Source organism: Haliotis asinina, chromosome 1 (genome assembly GCF_037392515.1).
Source record: "Haliotis asinina isolate JCU_RB_2024 chromosome 1, JCU_Hal_asi_v2, whole genome shotgun sequence".
NCBI lineage: Eukaryota > Metazoa > Mollusca > Gastropoda > Lepetellida > Haliotidae > Haliotis > Haliotis asinina.
In genome coordinates this window covers 72,053,238-72,076,915 of record NC_090280.1, presented here as the reverse complement: position 1 = coordinate 72,076,915, position 23,678 = coordinate 72,053,238, and the positions used below count along the sequence as shown (strand labels likewise).

Below are 23,678 nucleotides of genomic sequence, written 5' to 3'. Positions count from 1 at the left end.
ACAACAACATTCAAGAGGCTGCCTTGTGAGAGAATCTATAAACTGGGGATACCAGCACAACAACATTCAAGAGGCTGCCTTGTGAGAGAATCTATAAACTGGGGATACCAGCACAACAACATTCAAGAGGCTGCCTTGTGAGAGAATCTATAAACTGGGGATACCAGCACAACAACATTCAAGAGGCTGCCTTGTGAGAGAATCTATAAACTGGGGATACCAGCACAACAACATTCAAGAGGCTGCCTTGTGAGAGAATCTATAAACTGGGGATACCAGCACAACAACATTCAAGAGACTGCCTTGTGAGAGAATCTATAAACTGGGGATACCAGCACAACAACATTCAAGAGGCTGCCTTGTGAGAGAATCTATAAACTGGGGATACCAGCACAACAACATTCAAGAGGCTGCCTTGTGAGAGAATCTATAAACTGGGGATACCAGCACAACAACATTCAAGAGGCTGCCTTGGGAGAGAATCTATAAACTGGGGATACCAGCACAACAACATTCAAGAGACTGCCTTGTGAGAGAATCTATAAACTGGGGATACCAGCACAACAACATTCAAGAGGCTGCCTTGTGAGAGAATCTATAAACTGGGGATACCAGCACAACAACATTCAAGAGACTGCTTCGAGGGAGAATCTATAAACTGGGGATACCAGCACAACAACATTCAAGAGACTGCTTCGACGGAGAATCTATAAACTGGGGATACCAGCACAACAACATTCAAGAGGCTGCCTTGTGAGAGAATCTATAAACTGGGGATACCAGCACAACAACATTCAAGAGGCTGCCTTGTGAGAGAATCTATAAACTGGGGATACCAGCACAACAACATTCAAGAGGCTGTCTTGTGAGAGAATCTATAAACTGGGGATACCAGCACAACAACATTCAAGAGGCTGCCTTGTGAGAGAATCTATAAACTGGGGATACCAGCACAACAACATTCAAGAGGCTGCCTTGTGAGAGAATCTATAAACTGGGGATACCAGCACAACAACATTCAAGAGACTGCCTTGTGAGAGAATCTATAAACTGGGGATACCAGCACAACAACATTCAAGAGACTGCTTCGAGGGAGAATCTATAAACTGGGGGTACCAGCACAACAACATTCAAGAGGCTGCCTTGTGAGAGAATCTATAAACTGGGGATACCAGCACAACAACATTCAAGAGGCTGCCTTGTGAGAGAATCTATAAACTGGGGATACCAGCACAACAACATTCAAGAGGCTGCCTTGTGAGAGAATCTATAAACTGGGGATACCAGCACAACAACATTCAAGAGACTGCCTTGTGAGAGAATCTATAAACTGGGGATACCAGCACAACAACATTCAAGAGACTGCTTCGAGGGAGAATCTATAAACTGGGGGTACCAGCACAACAACATTCAAGAGGCTGCCTTGTGAGAGAATCTATAAACTGGGGATACCAGCACAACAACATTCAAGAGGCTGCCTTGTGAGAGAATCTATAAACTGGGGATACCAGCACAACAACATTCAAGAGGCTGCCTTGTGAGAGAATCTATAAACTGGGGATACCAGCACAACAACATTCAAGAGACTGCTTCGAGGGAGAATCTATAAACTGGGGATACCAGCACAACAACATTCAAGAGACTGCCTTGTGAGAGAATCTATAAACTGGGGATACCAGCACAACAACATTCAAGAGGCTGCCTTGTGAGAGAATCTATAAACTGGGGATACCAGCACAACAACATTCAAGAGGCTGCCTCGAGGGAGAATCTATAAACTGGGGATACCAGCACAACAACATTCAAGAGGCTGCCTTGTGAGAGAATCTATAAACTGGGGATACCAGCACAACAACATTCAAGAGGCTGCCTTGTGAGAGAATCTATAAACTGGGGATACCAGCACAACAACATTCAAGAGGCTGCCTTGTGAGAGAATCTATAAACTGGGGATACCAGCACAACAACATTCAAGAGGCTGCCTTGTGAGAGAATCTATAAACTGGGGATACCAGCACAACAACATTCAAGAGACTGCCTTGTGAGAGAATCTATAAACTGGGGATACCAGCACAACAACATTCAAGAGACTGCTTCGAGGGAGAATCTATAAACTGGGGATACCAGCACAACAACATTCAAGAGGCTGCCTTGTGAGAGAATCTATAAACTGGGGACACCAGCACAACAACATTCAAGAGGCTGCCTTGTGAGAGAATCTATAAACTGGGGATACCAGCACAACAACATTCAAGAGGCTGCCTTGTGAGAGAATCTATAAACTGGGGATACCAGCACAACAACATTCAAGAGGCTGCCTTGTGAGAGAATCTATAAACTGGGGATACCAGCACAACAACATTCAAGAGACTGCCTTGTGAGAGAATCTATAAACTGGGGATACCAGCACAACAACATTCAAGAGGCTGCCTTGTGAGAGAATCTATAAACTGGGGATACCAGCACAACAACATTCAAGAGACTGCCTTGTGAGAGAATCTATAAACTGGGGATACCAGCACAACAACATTCAAGAGGCTGCCTTGTGAGAGAATCTATAAACTGGGGATACCAGCACAACAACATTCAAGAGACTGCTTCGACGGAGAATCTATAAACTGGGGATACCAGCACAACAACATTCAAGAGGCTGCCTTGTGAGAGAATCTATAAACTGGGGATACCAGCACAACAACATTCAAGAGGCTGCCTTGTGAGAGAATCTATAAACTGGGGATACCAGCACAACAACATTCAAGAGGCTGCCTTGTGAGAGAATCTATAAACTGGGGATACCAGCACAACAACATTCAAGAGGCTGCCTTGTGAGAGAATCTATAAACTGGGGATACCAGCACAACAACATTCAAGAGACTGCCTTGTGAGAGAATCTATAAACTGGGGATACCAGCACAACAACATTCAAGAGACTGCCTTGTGAGAGAATCTATAAACTGGGGATACCAGCACAACAACATTCAAGAGGCTGCCTTGTGAGAGAATCTATAAACTGGGGATACCAGCACAACAACATTCAAGAGGCTGCCTCGAGGGAGAATCTATAAACTGGGGATACCAGCACAACAACATTCAAGAGGCTGCCTCGAGGGAGAATCTATAAACTGGGGATACCAGCACAACAACATTCAAGAGACTGCTTCGAGGGAGAATCTATAAACTGGGGGTACCTGCACAACAACATTCAAGAGACTGCCTTGTGAGAGAATCTATAAACTGGGGATACCAGCACAACAACATTCAAGAGGCTGCCTTGTGAGAGAATCTATAAACTGGGGATACCAGCACAACAACATTCAAGAGGCTGCCTTGAGGGAGAAACTGAGGGTATCAGCACAACACTGAAGAAGCTGCCTTGTTTTTGAATCTATGAATGTGAGGTACAACAATATCAGCACAACAATATTTAAGCCAGAGTATCAAACTTTGGTAGTCACACAACAGAAACATGGAAGCCTTGGCCATGTCGGTTGCCACACCCAGCACTCGGGACAACAATGTACAACACCACTGTCACCTCCCTTCACATACATGACTTGCAAGGTGAATTCTTCTCAGTGGAGTCCTGTAAACATTGGTGTGCCTTGACACTGGACATACCATGAATTTATAAGCAGTCAGTGTTTACTTTAAGCCATCAATGTGTGGATGTCAAAGGTATCCACTGTCTGTCACCCAGTCTCTCACCCCAACACACTCCTTACCTCAGAAGAGATCTGCTATAATACACATTACCTGATCATGAATTTAGGCGATTAGTATTAATACTGTTATCTACTTTCACTAATCAGTACTAGTACTCCTTTAACTGATCAATACTAGTACTCACTTTCAGTATGAATACTGGCATTCACATTCAGGATCACCGCCACACAGCTGGAATACTGCTGAGAGTGGTGCTAAACAACAAAGGAACCTTTTAGGATCAGTACAAGTGGTACACACTTTCACTGACCAGTACTAGTACTCATTCTCAGTGATCAGTGTTGAAACTGGCATTCATTGTCAGTGATCAGTAAGAACAATACTTTCACTGATCATAACTAGTATTCAGTTTCAGCATTCAGTATCATTACTTTTATTCACTTTCAATGGTCAGTATTAGACTGGTATTCCCTTTTAGGGCATCACGTTTTTACACGATGTAATAAACATAAAATTGGGTAAGTCTGCAGTACAAAATGTCAGTTGGTATTTTGGCTGGAAACCTAAACGAATCACAAGGTTTTTTTCAGAACTGTAGGTCCCACTGACTTTAGGTCTCAATGTATGGATTCAACTCTTGTGATCCATGTTTCATTCTGTTGGTAAACCTATTTGCTGGGAATGTGTATTATGTTTGTGAAGGTATTTACAGACAGAGGAGTATTGTTGAATTCATCCTGGAACAAACTTGGTTGGTTGACCTTATGACATCCTTTCCCACTCATATAGTGTCAGAACCATTGTTAGTGACAATCTTTACCTTGATACTAATGATAGCATTTCTCTGTATTACAAGCTGCTGTTGGTGTTCACTTTCAGAAATCAGGGTGCTGTTGCAAAAAGCAATCATAGGGCAAAAGTGCAGCTCTAATACCCTAACACAGACATAAGGTAGTCTTACCGCTAAGGTTGCTTTGAACAACAGCGCCAAATACTTATACTTGGTATTCGCTGTCACTGCTAATACTTATATTAACTATATATATATATATACTAGAAGTATTCTCTTCCTGAAATCAGTACTCATATGCAATTAATGTCATCAATACTAGCAGTATTCAACAGTACTAGATATTCTAAAAGTATTCTCTCCATGTGATCAATACGTTCCATGCACTTCATGGTATATGCTGATCAATGAGAGGGTCGAGACAATTACAGATCATTCCATGTGAAGTATATTACAACACACATTTAAGGTCTTCGGTCATTCTGTAGTGTTGACAGTTCCAACAAGCACTGCCTCAATTTGGAAGGATTTATTTACCCACCATTCAATATTTCTATAACTGAAACCCACTTGATGGGGTGTATTTCTGTATAAGCCTTAAGCTATTTCAAACACAAGTAAGGAGCTTGAGAATAGAATCGATAATACTTTATGCCTATTCTTAGTGTTTCCAATTTTCAAAGGATAATCATGATAATCGCATTCTAAAAGGAGGTTGGGTTGAATCATATTAAGTGATATCAGTTTCCACTGCTGGACACCTATACACAGCATGAGTCTACTAACATGTCATTCTGTCTCTTGGCATAAATGATGTCCGGGGAATTGACTTAGATCACGTAGATAGACCTTGTTAATCAGCCCTGGTTTGCATTGATACTTTCTCAGTTTCTCTGTGGGCAGTGATACTTGATGGCACGTTTGCAAATGACAAGCATATGCAACACCTTAAAGAATCAGAATTCATCATCCAAACGTAAACAACTGCAGTGAATCAGGGTGGCAGTCCAGCGATCGCTGTACATGTCCACACTACAGACTGTGTAACTAAGAAAATTTCCCTATGCATGTCTCATAACAATGTAGACATAGACTTTGATCCTACTGCCATAGTTTAAAGGTTTGATCACCAGTGCACCTACTCACCTAGCTCTGCTCACCTAAAACCATGACTATCAACCGACAAAAAAAACCTTTAATAACTCTGATAATAAACACCAGCTGGTATTTCAATAAATAAGGAAAAAATTTGATACAAAAATAAGCACCAAAGAGTGAATGCTGCTATTACTGCCATAATTACCTCCCAAAAATGCTTCACCTGTTTTTCCAGGAAGGAATCCTTCATCAAGTGAGTCAGTTTATTTTAATGCCCCACTCAGCAATGTTCCAGCTATATGGCGGTAGTCTGTGACTAATCAAATCTGGATCAGACAATCCAGTGATTAACAACATGATCATTGATGTACACTATTGGGATATCTATGCAGAAGCTATTTAAGTCACTACCAAATAGCACTTTTTATCATGGCAAAAACCATAAACCTTTCTGGTATTACTTGTAAACCAGCCAAGCTAACATTTCATTTGCCACAATATCTTTTTTAGCCATCATATCTTTAATTCATTATTGCAAATCATGCAGAAAACTCATGTCAGTCTGTGCCCAAAACATTGTGTCTACTAGCCTGCACTGGGCACACTTCATGTTATGTAGATTCACCGCCATCATGTGCACTGTTATTGGTTATGGGATGGGAACACTAAATCTGAATAACAGAGTGTCATGAATGCTTTACACATTATTCAAGGGATTCTGATGTTGGTACCATAAACATCACATCAATGTGTTAACTGTGAATGTGGTGAACCAAGGTTGTCTACTGTTTTATTCCACATGAAAAGGCAATTATTATCACATAAACAGATCATTAAGAAATAGTACAACATCACAAAATTCATAAAATGAAACAAAAGCATGAAACGAAAGTGTTTCACAATAAAGCACTTAAGATCAGAACCATAGAAGAGTTCTTGACTGTTTTCACAGTGATTTTACTCTTGATACAGATGTGTACCGTTACTGTCTTAGTAAAGTCGCTGTGGTGTAATTTCTCATCTTAGTATTCACACGGACCAAACTGTAACGCTTTGTCAAAATTTATTTATTGGAATGCAACACACATCTTTTCATTGCCATTGCTAGAGTTTGTAGACGACACAAGAAAAAACAGATTTAGAGTCGTCGCCCTTCCATCAAATTGAATTCGCAGAACATTGGTAATTTCCGTACATCATACTTGAGGCAATGATATTCTATTCTTCAAAGGCATTTAGAAGTTGGCATTTCGTAATACAGGACAAATTTGTATGGATAGCAACTTCTTGGGTTTATTTTCACGACGTTTCAGGGCTTATCCTAGTCCCCTCATCAGTTCAGCTCAACCTGATGAGGGGCTAGGATAAGCTCCGAAACGTCGTGAAAATAAACCCAAGAAGTTGCTATCCATAAAATTTGTCCTGTATTAATGATATTCGAGATAAAGAAGCATAACCAAAAAGTACCAAAAGAGTTGCCATTGGTAAAGGGGTGCAATGCAACTTGCTTGCAACCAGGGTACATTGAAAATAACAGAAATGCATTCAGTTTTTGCATTTTTTTGCATTTCAGATTTGTTTTTCATAAAAAGTTTGCTAAAACTAGCTAAAACGAGGCAATGAAAAGATTTGCCTCACACTCCAATAAATAAATTTTGAAAGGGAATTATACACCAGCGATTTCACTAAGAGGTTAACTGTGAAGATTCTACTGGTCAGAGGCTAGCGGACCAGACACTATCTCACATACTGGATACAGGTGCAGTATTCATCTTGTGCATTTAAAACAATGCCTGTAAGTCTCGCGAGGCACTACATCCTGTTCTAAGCTGACTCATGGCTCCCTTTGCGTGTACCAGCAAGCAATATGAGGTATCAGATTTCAGGTGACAAGTGTATATTCAAGAACTAGCTCTGTTTCCAAATTGAGCAATCACCAAACATGACTTCAGCAGACCTGACCAAGTGTACAACCATGACAGGCTGTCACAGCTATTGTAATAGTTGGCTAATCTGGGAATGGTTAGGTCAGAAATTTGTTATTTCTGTAAGGATTATCCATTTCTAACCATCAACTGAACACTATAATACCATTCAAAAAGACATGCAATGCTGTTAGTCACCGGAAGGACTAATGACTTGAAAAATGATGCGATCTACTAATACGGTCCACATACCTAAATATTATAAAGACTAATGTTAAAATGAAGATATGCATAACATTAAAGATATGTTTCTTATTATACACAGACGGAACATTAAAACAATAAGTACTGTGAGTGTATGAACCTAAGAATGAAAGTTAATCATGGTTATGTCCTTGTCACAAGCCTGACATTTAAAGTCTGACTTTTCTGGGTCTGTAGACTTACCAACCATCTTCAAGGGTGCCCATTAATTAGTACCACTGCTTGTGTGAACTCAGTACAACAAAGGGAATAATGATTTAATAATACATTGTAATGGGTATTGTCCTGACTAATGTACTACAATATATTGCAATAATGATTCATGCTTTGTTATATCCACCATTTCATTTTGCTCATGTTCTTTCAGCTGTATTTTGTTGCGAACCTGAATAAAATGAAATCCCACTGCGTAGTTTTGATACCTTTGTATTTAATTGGATGTTACATGGGCCAGAACTGTTATGTAAACACAAAAAACTGTTAACAAACAGATTCGCTTTTTCTGACCACAGGTAACACTAACCTATTTCAAAATATTAATTTGATTTGTAAGTTTGTATAATTTCCTGCAAGAGAAAGAAAAGCCTGATTTCCCAAATGTATAATGTATATAGATATACAGACAATACCACTCACCACTAAAAATACATGGGTATCATATATACAAAACAGAAGGCAAACACAATATTGAAGCATTCAAACAGATTGTGAAATGAACGACTAGCCCTCTTAATGGAATTCAATGTCACACAATATTAGCCTTGACCACTGTGACTACTGACAATATGGGAGTGATGATGTATCCCTGCAATATGCAGTAGTCTGTGATTTCCTCCATGCTACAGCCCCTGCATGTCAGTCACAGCCACTTACATGACTGAATAACATCCACCACTATGACCTATCATTAGCATGGTAAGGGGTGTGCTTGTCTCTATTTACAAATGCATCAATGAGTAAGTGGGGTCTCAGGCCACCTTTAGCAATATTCCAGCAATATCATGGTGAAATAACATCAGAAATGGGCTTCACACAAATTGGTGGTGATCCAATTAATTGAAATGTTCGAAGATTGGTCGAAAAACGACTTAACGACCAAGCATGTTTTCTCAGGACCGAAGTTCGAACACAAGCAATTTTGGAACTTATGGAACACTTAATTGCTTTAACAATATTTGTCACAGGGTTGGTTTTGTCAATTAAATTTCAGATGTACATGTACTACCAGCACGTTCTGAGTCAGGACTGAACTTCAGGTTCCTAAGACACTAGTCATCCTTCAAAGATGCAAAATTTGCAAATGCATTTTGGGCAGTTTTGAAAAAAAACACTTGCAAAAAACTATGTGTCTTCTTCTTTATTTTTTCAGCATTAACAAACATAACCATGAAAATTTGATAAATGACACTAACCAATTATATCAATGATTGATCAGTAATGTAATGAATCAATCATCAATTATTAAACTCTAACCAATTTCCATCACTAACAAAACTGCACATGTAGGGAATCAAACCCCGGTCTCCAGTGTGACCAGTAAACACCTTATCTGGGCACCCCATACTCGTAAGTGGGGAATAATTTTGAAACAATTTTGAAAGAGTAATGACCAAACCACAATACTCTCCCATGACTCCAGCTGCTGCAAGAATTCACAAGTGCAGAGGTACAATCTTTTGTTGTTTCACATACTGGACTCCCCTGCTGCAGCAGTGCAGCTAACATTCTGTGCCTAGTAACAGGACCTTCAACACAGATTGATTCAGCATGGTTTTGCATCGTTTTTAACAATATTCCAGCAATATCACGACAGACACACAAAAATGGGGTTTACACATTGTACCCATGAAGGAGGAACTGAACCTGTGTCTTCAATGTAGCAAGCTGAGGCTTTAACCACTATATATATATATATAGTAGGGTAGAAGTCAGTGGCTTTCGATGCACGAATGAAGTGAAAATAATGAACATCAAAATGAAAATGTTTGTGGATGACCTTCCCCATGTGCTTGTACAATACTTCCATATCCACACCAAAAAGATAAATTACAAAAGCACTTCATTTCATAATGTAAAATTTCTAATTTAACATGAACATACCCAAAAATGTGTAATGTGTAATTAGGCCATCGCCTGCTTCCTCCCAGTAATGAACGACTGATCCTTTAAAAAAACAATTACAACACATGAATTCTTAAACATTTTCATTTTAGAGACAAAATATGTGTCTACTTTCAGTGATTACAGAATTAATAATTCAGGTAAGCTCCCCGAACAGTATATGAACTCGGGAACCGATTTATATTGCTTATTTTATTACTATTTGAGGACAGCTCAATGTTTATGCTTCATTTAGAATAGTGCAAAAGGCAGATAGGCAGTGAACTAGTGACAAAAAGGATAAAAAAATACTGTAAATTCATTCTAGCGTAGGACTCCTCATTGTTCACACTCAATTCAGAATAGTGCATAAGGCAGACATGAGGTGGACTTGTTACAAAAAGCAATAATTTCTAACCATGTGAACTGACCAAGCGCAGGTCATACCTGCCACGGATAATTGTTGCTTTGACAAAAACAATCCTTGACTAATGTACTACCTTTGAATAATTTCATGCTGTGACGACTTCTAACAAATTATTTGCAGACCCTTTCTGAACACCAATTAGTCAAGGCAGAAGTCAAGCAAAGTCTGAGAGTTGCTACAATTTATCATCTGTGGGTTACCTCACTGCCAGCTGACTGCTCCAGCTGATTGCTGGAATAGCAAGCTTATTCAGGTGGAACAAGAAGCCCCTGATATGCTTGAACCATTATGTATAGAGGTGTGTGCTGAAGATCCCCACGTCCCTGGTAATACGGCAATTCATGAGGTCACTTGCATTCATTTAAGAACATTTCAGGCTGGTTGGTGAAAATATGACAAAAGATGGTATTTCTTGTCTAAGCAGCTGGAATAGAGCTCACTTCTCCATTCCCCGTCTACATTCCTCTGGTCTATTTTGAGTGTTCTGTTTAAAACTGGGCATGGAGTTTCATTACTAACGAAGGTGTTTGTGCAGGGGTAGATGGAGGCTGACACGCCCACCTATGTTGGGTGATGGTATATTCACTGTCACCACTCTTGGACTGACAACAGCTGATCAACAACTGCACCTACGCCGGTTGCTGATGTCGCTAAGCCTATGCTGTTCACGCACATTCCATCTCCATGAAGAGTAAATTCCTTGAGGGAAAAACTCCACTATCCCATGAAGCATGAGATATGATGACAGGCTATACAAAACAAACACAAACACTGCTGTGTGTATTTTTTCAAACGGTTCTTCCAACTCACAAATATCGATCTGGGAGGCGAACTGAACACTGACGACGTAAGATCTGGGTCACATCGCGAAACATAATTTCGCGACAGTCACCAATTCACCGCCGGCAACTGTAGCTGGATGCGGCGACACGCGACAATAATCTACTCCAACTACTTACCCCGACTCTTGTCTTTGTAGTACATCCATGTGAGACCCAGCTACAGCGTATCCATATTGAGTGCAAAGGGTAGATTGGACCATTTCAACACACACAGTTTGTGACTTGCAGACCATAACAAACCCGCTTCTCTTCCTCTCGTATTGAAGAGTTCCGAATTTCGCGCACTGGGCAGTCGTGTGTGACGTCATAGACTTGGGGTTTGCACCAATATTGTCACATTAATTATGTAAATGGCCACTTTACCCATTCAGTATCATGGCAGCAGCAAAGCTTGCGAAAATCATCTCCAGGTTGCTTTTGTTTCCTTATTAATTGAATAGACTCATCGTTTTTCTACGAAGGCTCAGCCTTGCACTTGTGTAGACACTACCAAAATCTCTGGTGTAGATGCTCATTTACGAGACCTATATACATGTACTTCAAGATCAGCGGCTACAGTAAGGCAACATCCAACCAGAACATCGTGGGTGATTTCTTAAACTGCAACAATGCTTATTAATTTTCAAATATTGAATGAAAAGATGAACCCAAAATTTACACTGTTTATTAATGCATGGGTGGGTAAGTGATCATAATTTTGTTTCCTACTGCTTTTTTGACGGACTGGGTAGACGATATATAGTGGATTCCACATACAGAAATTGGCCATAAGTGAGTCATCATTAGTGAAATTTCCACAGACATTACGTGTAAATTAACTGTTGCAAGAATAAATTTCATTTTGATATTTTCATCTTTGAAAATCATCCTCAGCCAAGTGCATGCATATCTACGTAATTTTCTTTCATCTTTCCGTGTAGTTATCGAATGACACTTGATTACCATAAGCACATCTTACGTTTAATCTGTCCCATAGATAACCACGTTAAACCAGACTGGTGTGTCTAATATATGTTTAATTCTACAGTTGCAGTTTTCTTAAGAATCATTGGAAAATTATGTGTATGTAGCTGGAATGATTTGATGGTAGGTAAGTCTTGAAAGCAATTCAACCGAAACTAAATTTATGAAAATTATTCTTGCAACATTCAACTAACATGCAAGTCTATGGGAATTTCACCAATGATGACTCACTTATGGCCAACTACTGTATATTTTATGATAGGCCACACTCCACATTCACCCTACTCATTAATTACTGCACTGTTAACTAGTCCTTGGAGAGTCTTTGATATATCAGAGATGTCGTTTATTCATACCGGGATTTCCCGTATATTAGCCTACTCGAAATTACGCCCACGGGATATATTCCATTATTAAGTCCATGTGCCGAAATTTTATTGCCTATAGAATGGCGTCCATTTGTAGAAGGACATGACGAACGTCAGCATGTGTATCGACCTACAGACTTGGATGGTTAGGTTCGCCATGTGGGCTGACACATGTCATCGTATCCCTCATCTGTTGATCGCTGTTCATGCTGTAAACCACTAGGTCTAGGCATACTAGTTATCATACAGACATTGTTATCAAACTGGGATTTATGTGGCCAGCGTTCCAAATTAACGTCGGTCCCTAGGCCCAAACAGACTCAAAACCACGCGGACCCACATTTTTTTCAGATCCTTATGGCCAACAGGTTTTTTTATGCACAATGATACTGACAGTACTGTTTTTCAGAAAATATCATTCAGTATTTTCTAGTTTTTATCTCGACCGGCAGCTATTGTCTTTATGTGTCTTTCGAGGAAGCAGTAACTTAGATTACTGAGATACACGTGATCTTTTAACCTGGAACTCTTTAACTCTTTGTCTCAGTTTGTCAGTTGCCACATTTTCGTTTGCTAAGAATTACGTATATTGTAGTTAAAATATATGAGCTACACATCCGGATCAGGACCCACAACTTTTCATGGTTCAGGGTTCTTTGGGCCTTCAACTTTTCAGTGTTAAGGACAAACACTGCGAGCGACAACATAACACGAGCATTCTATATGGATCCAACATTCAGATATTTTACGGCGACTCATTCAGGGGATCATCAGAAACTCTCCTGAAACCATTTCTTTCATGAAGCCATGTTCCGCCGTTTAAAACAAAACAGATTAATTTCTGATTTCTGAGCGCACATGCATCTCCTTTATTCTCAGTGCTTCTGCGCTTAATTTTGTATCAAATTACAAGGTAACTTCACGAGTGTAGTGTATATTACAGTTCAGTGTACACAGAATAAGTGTGGTCCTGTACACGATGACTTTGAGTGCGGGTGTTTAGGCGCTTGACTGAGCATGTGGGTTCGAATCCCAGATTGCACTCAACCCTGCAAAATTATTAGAATGTGTACTTTACTAAGAAAGTGTATTCCCAAAATATAACAGTTGGCTACTTTCTAAATAGCATTGTGCGTTCGGGGAAGCATTGCCAGTTTACACTTGTCGGAGGGGTATACGGAGTCTGTGGTCTTGAGTACCAGTTGTCTGACTTCCATTTGAAAGCCACGGTGGCCGAGTCAGTTAGCTGTTAGCAATTGGGTACCTGACTCTAACAGTGTTGGTTTGAGTCCAGGGTTGGCCAAGAATCTGCATGTGCATGTACTTTACTGAGAAAGTGTAATCCCAAATATAATGTGATAATTTTGCATACATGTAGCAGCCGTGGAGGCCGTGCCAGTCTACACCTACTAGAGGGGTACACAGGTGCTTTACTGGGTTCCAATGCTGAAGTTAACACAACCCAGCAAATGATCCTTTACTGAGGAAGTGTCTTCCCAAATATAACATGTGTTACAATGTATATATGAATGGTTCCATATATTATACACTCACTGTTGATGATTCAATGTATTCAGAACAAATCTCCGTACTGTGAGAGGGGTCTTGTACATAATTTAGAGTCCGCACAGCAAGTGAGTCAGTGTACATAACAACGATTCTCTGGGTCGGTACGTGTTTGGAATATACGTGTTCACAGTGCCAGTGAATCGATGTTAAAAGCAAATAAGCGCACTGTGCCCGTGTTGATTTGTGAAATAAATATACATGGTCTAAATATGAGTGAGCGTGGAAACCATCAAGTCACGCAGTTTAATCTGTTTGGTCATATCCTATCAAAAGTTGTATGCTCTAAAGACATATCAATATATCCATATAGATGAAAACATTTCCAAAGGAATGGAATAAATTGTCAAATTCTCCCTTAATTTCTGTCCATCATCTTCATTTCCTCCTTAGGTCCATCATTTGTATTTTAACAATCTTGCAAATCAAATATCCCAAACATTTTTTGAATTGCACAGTATACGTCAGCACCATGTCCCACACGTTACGTCTCTGACTGGTTTTAGCACTCTGATACTCTACACATCCTCCCAGAAAGCAATCATACACGCTATTTTAGGGCTATGTTCTTGATAAAGAATTTACTAACGCCTAAAATGGATCACATATATAAAGACGCATAAGCTGCATACAGCACGTGTGTCCCTGACATGAAAACACTGCGATTACACGTATGTCTGATAATTACAAATGTCAGCGAACTATACACTCTGTAGCCCGAACTAGTACGCATATAATAGGATAGTAAAAAGGCAGACGACTGAAAACAAACTTGGGGTCATTTCCCCTAGATCGTTTTCATTCGGAACTATCGTGCATAGGATATGGGCACCTTTGACAGATATGTCCTCTACACACGCTATACACGTATTAACAAATTTACAATACACGTAAACATGAAACCTATCATCGTTTACTGTAGGAATGCAACCAGCAGCGGAAGTCACATCACATTTCACCATCCAAAGCACTTTCTTCTGTTGCTGAGTAGAAATACTCTTTCAAAAGATTTGGTGCGAGTTCAGTGGTGGTTAAATCATTCACGTGTTACGTCGAAGGACAGGGTTCGATTCCCACACACGAATACAAAAAAGTGTGAACCCTATTTCTGGTGCCCCTTATTGTGTTACTGCTAGAATGTAGGTAAACCCATGTAAAACAATACCAACCAAATCGTCACTGAAGCTTACGTAAAATGTAGTCGTAATTTTCTTGCGAAAAGGTGTTTGGTGGGAAACGTGCCTCACCCTTGAAATCTTATGGAAATTCTAGATTTAAAATGGCTTTTTTTTAAATAATGGTGTATTTCGCAAACGGAACCCTGTTTGTCGCAAAGGAACCCGACATCGATCAGTATACGAAGCTCTGTGACTTTGTGGATTACTCGTTACAGTATCCTGGCGCCATTGTCAGGGTCTCAGCTTCAATCATCAGATCGTCTGGTCCATACTCGAGTCTGTATGACAGCAAAAGTGTTACTGAGTGGGCGCGAAACAGAAAATAGAAGAAGTTCAGTTAAATATATTACATAGTTCATGCTATATCATTAATGTTTCGTGAGGCAATCAAGATTACTTACCATTATGCAATTGTATAAAATACCTGATTTGCTACATGTGAGACATGAAACAACATCTTTTCCGGAGGACCGGGTAAAGGGCCGACGAGCAAGTTTCGGTTCATGGAAACTAAGTATTAAACTAGGTTGGAAACTGCAACACGGAAAGCGGGTTGAAACCTACAGTAAACTCATACATGGAAACCAGGTTGAAACCTGCAATAAACTCATACATGGAAACCAGGTTGAAACCTACAATAAACTCATAAATGGAAACCAGGTTGAAACCTACGATAAACTCATACATGGAAACCAACTGGATCCCGCTTGGAGGAGTGGGTAATGAAACGAACTGGAAACCATCCTGAAATGGTGCAGTTTCAGTTGCATGGAAACCACAATGAAACTATAGGAAACTCCCTGGAAACCAACTGGAAATGTTGGTTTCCATAACGTTTCTTCTCGGTTTCAGTGTTCCGGAAACCAGCTTATTTTTGCTGTGTGTAATGAAAGTATCATCAGCTGTTAGGAGAGGACTGTAATTTGACCTGCTAACACTACAAGAAGTGTTTTTGAACATCTTAGGAATCATTTTCTGTTACACCTATAAAACGCATTTATCATATACACACATGTACTGAAAATGCTGTTCTTGTTTACATTTGCTTATTTCAGGCGGTTGTAGTTGATGAGAAACAATACTTTTTGTGCTGAGTGTTTAACATGCTCCAGAAGTATATCCCTAATATTGATAAACAGAATTCACAATATTTGCAACGATACATTAATGCAAAATATTCAAGATTATTTATATGTAAAAATCGAAGAATTTGTCTTCAGCATTATCGTGCTTGTTCCAAGGGGCGACTAACGGTATCAGGTGGTCAGGCTCGCTGACTTAGTTGACATGTCACCCGGCGCATCCCACATGCGTGGATGTAGTCACGAAGTTCGCACACGCAGTTGCAATTGACATCAATTTATAAATATGAAAGTAGTACGGTTATATCATCATGCCGTACTAACTACGTAGACATAAATGTATCTTTGTTGGTTTCCATGGAGGCTATGTAGGTCTAAGGATTTATGTACGTGTGGTTAATAAGCTTTTACACGGCCACATTCCATACCCAGGAATTCCAACTATTTTTGTGACAAACATGATAAGAACACACCACACCACAAAATGTGGGACTTTTGTTCATGTCACATTAAAACACACCACTGTCAAAAAGAAAGGTTATTCTAAAAACCTAGCAGTCCGGAGAGATGTTTGTGTGGAATGATGTTTAGTGTATCCTTCATTGGTGAAATTATGATAGCAGAAATAATCTTCACACATTCGGTCCAGAACTTGCCACTGAAAAATCGGGTTGTCTATATACTGACGGCGTGGTTGAACATTTGGAGGAAAGTTATTGACTTTCTATGGACTACTTCGGAATTTCCTCAACATTTTATTTGCACAGCGTGATGCGACTGAAATACTGGTCAAAAAGATCTACAGTCCAAAAAACATTTTCTGGAAAATGTCCCTGTGCAATAACATCAACCCGACACCAAATCCGCCACAAATTTCAGTACTTTTATGAGTGATTCGTACACTTTCGTCGTTCATCCTTCGCGAGTTCGATACTGAAATATGTGACAAATAGGTTATGCACCCCGTGAATCTAACTAGCTTCAAATACACTTTGTGAGTCGGTATTAAGCAGTATTTCCGTTATGTGCGGGAGAAAGGCCGGAAGTGACGTAGGTCTCAAAGTTTCACCACATTTGTGTAAGTCACCAGCAGTAACAAGGTCCAGACAAGGCAAGAAACAAAATCAAGATAAAACAGGATTTGCAACTACAACCATAGGTTTTTCACTAGTGTCATAAGTGCTTGGACATACACACTATAACAGAACTATAACGTTACAGGAAGGAAATAAGTCGTATTATCAGGTACGTTTTATTGTATTTTAACATATTTAATATAGGAGAACACATCAACAGGTTGCAAACAAAACTCTACACATGCAAACAACATGCACAAGCGTCTAAATTCACAAACATCAATGGAACCTTTCGACGGGACAGACCCTATATTTTCAATATATGTTCACTGTGCATGTGATTCAGCAGGAGAACCTCATTATCCAATTCGATGTTACAGTGCCCACAAATGTACATGGATCTTGTTGAAGGATTTGACTCTGACAAGTCGTCAGCCTGAAACTCTGTGTCCATATTGTGCAACACACCTTCTGTCGTATAGTCTGTATCTTCAATAACCTCCCGTTTGATTTCACGCAATTTCAGAGGTACCTCTTTCATCGATGGAGGATTATACGATACATCAACGCATGCAGGTTTGTGTTCATGTGAATCGGGGACCATTGGTTGATCGGTTTCCATAGACGCAACCTTTTCACTGACATGCTCACCGAAGAATGAAGATTTTTTATGGATATCAACTTCTTTATGAGAGAACACAACGTTTCGGAGTTAATGCTTACTCCTTCACCTGATGAAGGAGTAAGCATTAACTCCGAAACGTTGTGTTCTCTCATAAAGAAGTTGATATCCATAAAAAATCTTCATTCTTATGTATTTTCACTTCTAAATGACATTCAAAGACCTGATGCTCACCGAAGTTACTGTCATTTTGTGGGGCTGCGTGGCTCAAATGTTCATGGCGACTTTCTCTGGTACACGAATCCCAGCATCTTTCTACATACATCTGTTGAGTCCCTACTTGCTTTCTGCCTTCTGAACTATGTGCTTTGCCTTCTTTGTGGGTATAACTGTACAGACCTTCCCTCGCATATGTGTTGCCTGAGTCGCGAGGTGGTCGCGGTGTGTAGGATTGTAATGAAGACATCCCATCTATAAAAACTCGTGACATGTCGCCCTTGTCATGGTCAGTGTCTGTGTTGATTGACCCTTGTTGCATCGGGCTTGTACTGTCACCTCTGTCCCGATTCTTAAAAATGCTTCCAATAGGTGGTAACTTTGTAAAATTCTTGACAGCGACCATTTGCTCCCGTCTTTCTACTGCCACGTTAGCTTCATATTTCCTTGCTCGAGCTACCTTCGATAGTTTATTTCTTGATTTGGAGTCGGTAGACACAGGCACCCTTTGAGCACAACCAGACACCTTGTTGTAAAACACATATCCCTCTTGGGGTGAAAAGGTTATCAAAGTGTTGGAAGCATGCAAAACATTTGGATCTCCACTGTGTAAGCCTTTAGTCGGCAGTTTGGGATGTTGGCTCGTGGAAGAAGCATGCCGCTTTTCTGTCTCTAAATGTGTTGGTGACAAGTAATCCAGACGAAACTGGTGTTGATCTTCTGTGTGCAAGCCGTCATTTGACGATTTGGGATAGTCGTTCATGGATGAAGCATGCCCCTCTGATGATGACTCTAAATGAGGCATTGACAAGCAATCCTGACGAAGTTGGTGGTCCCAAAGTGGCCAAGGCGCGCGCACGAACCTATCTGAAGATGTAACAACGCCCCCTAACAGTTCTGAGGAGTTGACAGAACTATTCACAGGCGCTGTTTCATCGCATCCACTCAGACAGCCGGGATTCTGAATGTTGTTAGCACTGGCATTAAACCTGACATGCACATCGACAATACCACCCCTGCTTGCAGTGCACGTCACTGGTTGGACGATTGATTGCTTCTGTGAATATCGCTCCAGAAGCAGAGAAAAAACCGAAGTTTCCACATATCTCCGCCATTCAGACCTTTCAAAAACCGAAGTCTCAGCATGTCGAAGTCTAAGACTTCGTCTTTGTGATCGTTCTTGAGACATTTTTGCTGGTGATTGTGTGCATATTCTGTCTTGTTGGCGAGCTTCCTTGGCATGTTGACCTTCCATGACTGGCATCTGAGAAGTCTTGATTTCCTTCAAATTATGAAACAATGAGTTCTACAATGAATATTTTAACATTCCTTCCATGTTACTGGACAAACTGTAATGCAAATTCAAAGTTGTCCCATTCCGTGGCGAATTTGAAGATATATAACATGGACACGAAGCATATCTGCAATTAAAGAGGGTAGTAAAATTTGTCATTATTGATTAAAATGATAATATATGACACTTTCAGTGTCAGCACAAACACACTCAATGATATCCCAAAGTCTCTAATGTATCACTGATCATGTGGAGCATACTCCCCTGATGATCAATAGCCTACAAATATATTTTCCAGATCCATACCGATAAAGTGTTACGATATAAAGATATGTGTCGATGATGTCAATAACATCTATTATAGTATAACAAGTACTGTTGTATGTGAGATATTAACCGAATGACAAATAATCATCCACTTTATCTCGTAATAAATGGAATTTCAAAAGCAAATCGACAATTGTTGAAGCCTCCGACAAAAAAACCCAAAAGTAGTAGAAACTGTATATGTGCATTATATACATTACCAGTTGTGCTCATATTGAAGAATTCTCAGTTGATAAATATGAACGAATTGTTGGAGGAGTCTGTAAAATTCCTAAATTCAGATACAGAAAAATATCTCTTCACAAGGACGACAAACGTACTTAGTTTTGTCAGTGGCAATACCATATGAATACAATATCGCTAATATCCGTAAAGTATTCAGATGTACCTATCACAAAATACACTACTCATTTAAAATGAATATCTGGGGTTTTGTCATATATGAGACACCACAGAATATGTGATTCCCATTTCTTCTGCATTGTGTACGGACTACTCTAGCCAACTAGATTTGATTAGAAAATATAAACCAACTGAAGCATTTATCCTGGTGTTAAACGTTATATCTGAATGGAGTTTTAAACCATAGATATAGTAGAACATATACATAAATACATTAAAAGTGACAGCACAAACGAATTCAAGGAGGAAACAGTACCGCGTTAATTTACACATCTTTTGTCCAGGTTTAGTTTAGTCATGTGCCATCTGTTTAAAAATAACTTTTGGAGGATCCTCTAAATATAGACATATTCAAGGTATATATTTAGAACTATATTTTACGATTAAATAGATCCTTATTCCATGACAAAATCTTATTCATTAACAAAGAATACATATATGAACATTATAACTGATGCTGTACTATTGGAACTTATTACAATTTTATGTCAAGCATAGCGAGTGTACTGTACAGTTAACATTTTACCTCTGGCGTACGTGAGGCCATATTATCGCATTATGCCATTATTACTCGTATTTTAATGCACATGGCAATCGCTAGTACTATACGTATTTGGAGAAGGTAAGTAACATAGTTACGTATTTTTGTCAGTTTCCAACTTTTCACCTTGAGATGCGCCGAACAGTTTCTCTGGGCAATACGTATATGTTTGGGGCCAGTGAGACAAGTCTATTTAACTGTGATCGTGCTTTTCGTGGTACATGTATATTGAATCTGGTGGTCACACAATTGATATTCTGCAGCTTGCGCTTCACCAACAAGTGTAACAAGTAATTTTATTTTCAAATGCATGAAAACTGTTTACAGTCCGGGAAACTTACGATATTTTCCGGCCGAGTGTGTTTCTAGAGCAGTTGTTGATTTCCTCAATTTAACTTATTTGTTTCAAAGCCGAATCAATTATTAGCTGACAAATAGTCATATGAGACACACATTACTTATAAAGCAAGATACGAAAGATCACAGTCACTTCGTTACGAATACCTTATTGAAACAACCGACATAACTGTGGCTTGACGTCTGCCAGGCATACTTCCGACAAGAGTAATCTTCCCTTTATCTTACAAAATTGGAAACTAAATCACATCCGAATGCGGGTTAAAATATGAAATGGTATTTCTTATGGATAATTCAAGTATTATGATGAGGAAATTTGATTAGTAAATAAGTGAAGTTGTGTACGGTTGTGAAGGGGACGCAGTTAAACCGGTACTGTTACTTATTTCGGTCAAAGTATTCGAAGCTACCAAACCCAAGTTTCCAAGAACAATGGGGAGTTTAACAACACGGGGTGTAAGCGTGGCATTTCGAACGCCCTGTTTTTACTAAATCTTCTAAAGAACATTAATATGAAAAGGTACAGAGAATTCAACGATGAGGAACCTCTCTAGAGCCCAGATATGTGAAACCCAACCCAAAGGACACCTTTTACGTGAAACGAAATATATTCTGCATAAACTATATCATTTATCTGTAAGCTTAATTTCAATTACAGTGTATCAAAACAGCAGCAAATACTCAGTATAGTGTGTAACTCACCGAACAACGACCATGCTTGTCTATGTTTCTTTAACTATCAACAGTATGAAACATGAAAAGGGTAGCACCATGTAACTGCAATGTGAATTTAATCATATATACACAGTTTATGTTCTTCAGTTATCGCAACTGGCATCGACCACATTACACATAGATACCGTCATTGGCACCAGCCACCAAAGGGTCGAAGGAGTATGAACATAATCCAAGGAGTCCGAATGTCATTCGGAGGCTCCATCAACGGGTTATCTGCACCGAGAACTTGAAACAAACGTTAGCTATCAGAGAATGGGTACTCCAACTATACATCTTAATATGCCATAATATGACTCTTTAAAGGTAGTAATTGTCGAGGCAGGTCAATCACACGCCAAAGTACTGTTTTCGTAAGAAAAATGGCAGAGGCGCGGTAAACCTCAGCTCAAATAGCCTGCATTTATTATTATTATCATTTTATTCATATATAATCAATGCCTGCAACTATGATAAAACGATATTGCAAGACATTATTCCTGGCATAGAAATGGTATCAATTTCAGATAGAATTTATTCAGATCGCTGCGTTAAAATTTGGGTCGCGGAGGCTGCGGGTGAAACATTCATTTATCCGGCGTCCAAATGAAAAGCTTCGACTGTAAATGATTCAGAATTTCAGACCAGGTTAAGTCAGTTACCTAGCGTATGTTTAGGACTGTACTAGGGCCTATTCCGCTTTCAACTTCAAGGACGCCCTATACACCTGTAATCCTGCTATAACTGTCAGTGTCATGTTTTGAAACAACACGCAGTGGAAGCCAGAAGAGAACGCGTGTTTATATGAAGCGAAGCCAAGAATCACTGACTGGCTTCCAAAGAGACTTAAGTAACGGCTTTTTGTCTTTTTAAGGACAATGTTGTTTATTCAGCGATTGCACAAAGTATGACCGGAATGTCTCAATGCAAGGGTATTCTGTACTCGTATAATGAGCTGCTTATGAAAACATGCCATTCAGCTACCTATTTAAAGCTCCCGATACAAGGTACCCCGCGATTTATTCTTTCCCCCCTTCACGTCAACAAACGCTCCGAATGGACTACCTGAACGTAGATCTCACAAGCAGGCAGATGTCGTCTGCTGCATGTCGTCACATGAGGTCCTCCACCAATAAAGTCATGACGTGGCTGGAGAGTAACATCACATCTACAGTATTCCCTGACAGTGATTGCTGCATGTCACCGGCTGCCTGCTCTAACCACAACACCTCAGTGTTGGCAGTACGCAGTAAAATTCTAGAAGATCGTCTGATGAGACTCAACACACGCAGACGACAAATAGAACAGCGTGATGACATCCTTGAAAAGAGAAGACGATCAGTGGAAGCAATGGCACTCAAGGTCCTCAATTCTTCCGGTGAGACCTTGAATCCAAACGATCTCCTTTCCCAGCTCCCTTTTTTAACATACAATATGCTCTTTAGAGAGAAAATAGATTTAAAGGTTCATCTTTTTTAACAGGCGCAACGACAGATATGTCTGCGTTCGATTCCAACGGAAGCTGTGGGATCTCTGCGCACAAGTTGCTGACAGTGGGTGGTGCCACTACAAAGTCAACAGGGAAGTCCGTGATGCAAAAAAACTCAAGCACATGTGCTGTTGTCGCCCCTGGTATGTGCCCTTGTACGTACTCGCGTTTCAGCTGAGTCTAAGTAAATGTATATATTTCCTGTTAAAATGTTTTGGGTGGTGGGGTAACCTAGTGGTTAAATCGTTGGCTCGTCACTACGAAGGTCTGGGTTCGATTCCCCTCATGGGGACATTGTGTGAATCCCATTTCTGTTGTCCGCGCGGTGATATTGCAGGAAAATTGCTAAAAGCAGCGTAAAACTAAACTCAGTG

At 39.8% G+C, this 23,678-nt stretch overlaps 1 protein-coding gene across 2 annotated transcripts in view; it reads right to left on the bottom strand.

Moving 5' to 3' along the window:
- Window positions 1-11,387, bottom strand: part of LOC137296713 (uncharacterized) — a 107,653-nt gene extending 96,266 nt beyond the window's left edge. The window contains exon 1 of one of the 2 annotated variants that reach the window (XM_067828546.1): window positions 11,227-11,387. The gene's annotated coding sequence lies outside the window, so the exon portion shown is untranslated. The remainder of the gene's footprint in view (window positions 1-11,226) is intronic. The other variant, XM_067828553.1, reaches the window with a different exon arrangement.
- Between the last annotated feature and the right edge of the window lie 12,291 nt (window positions 11,388-23,678).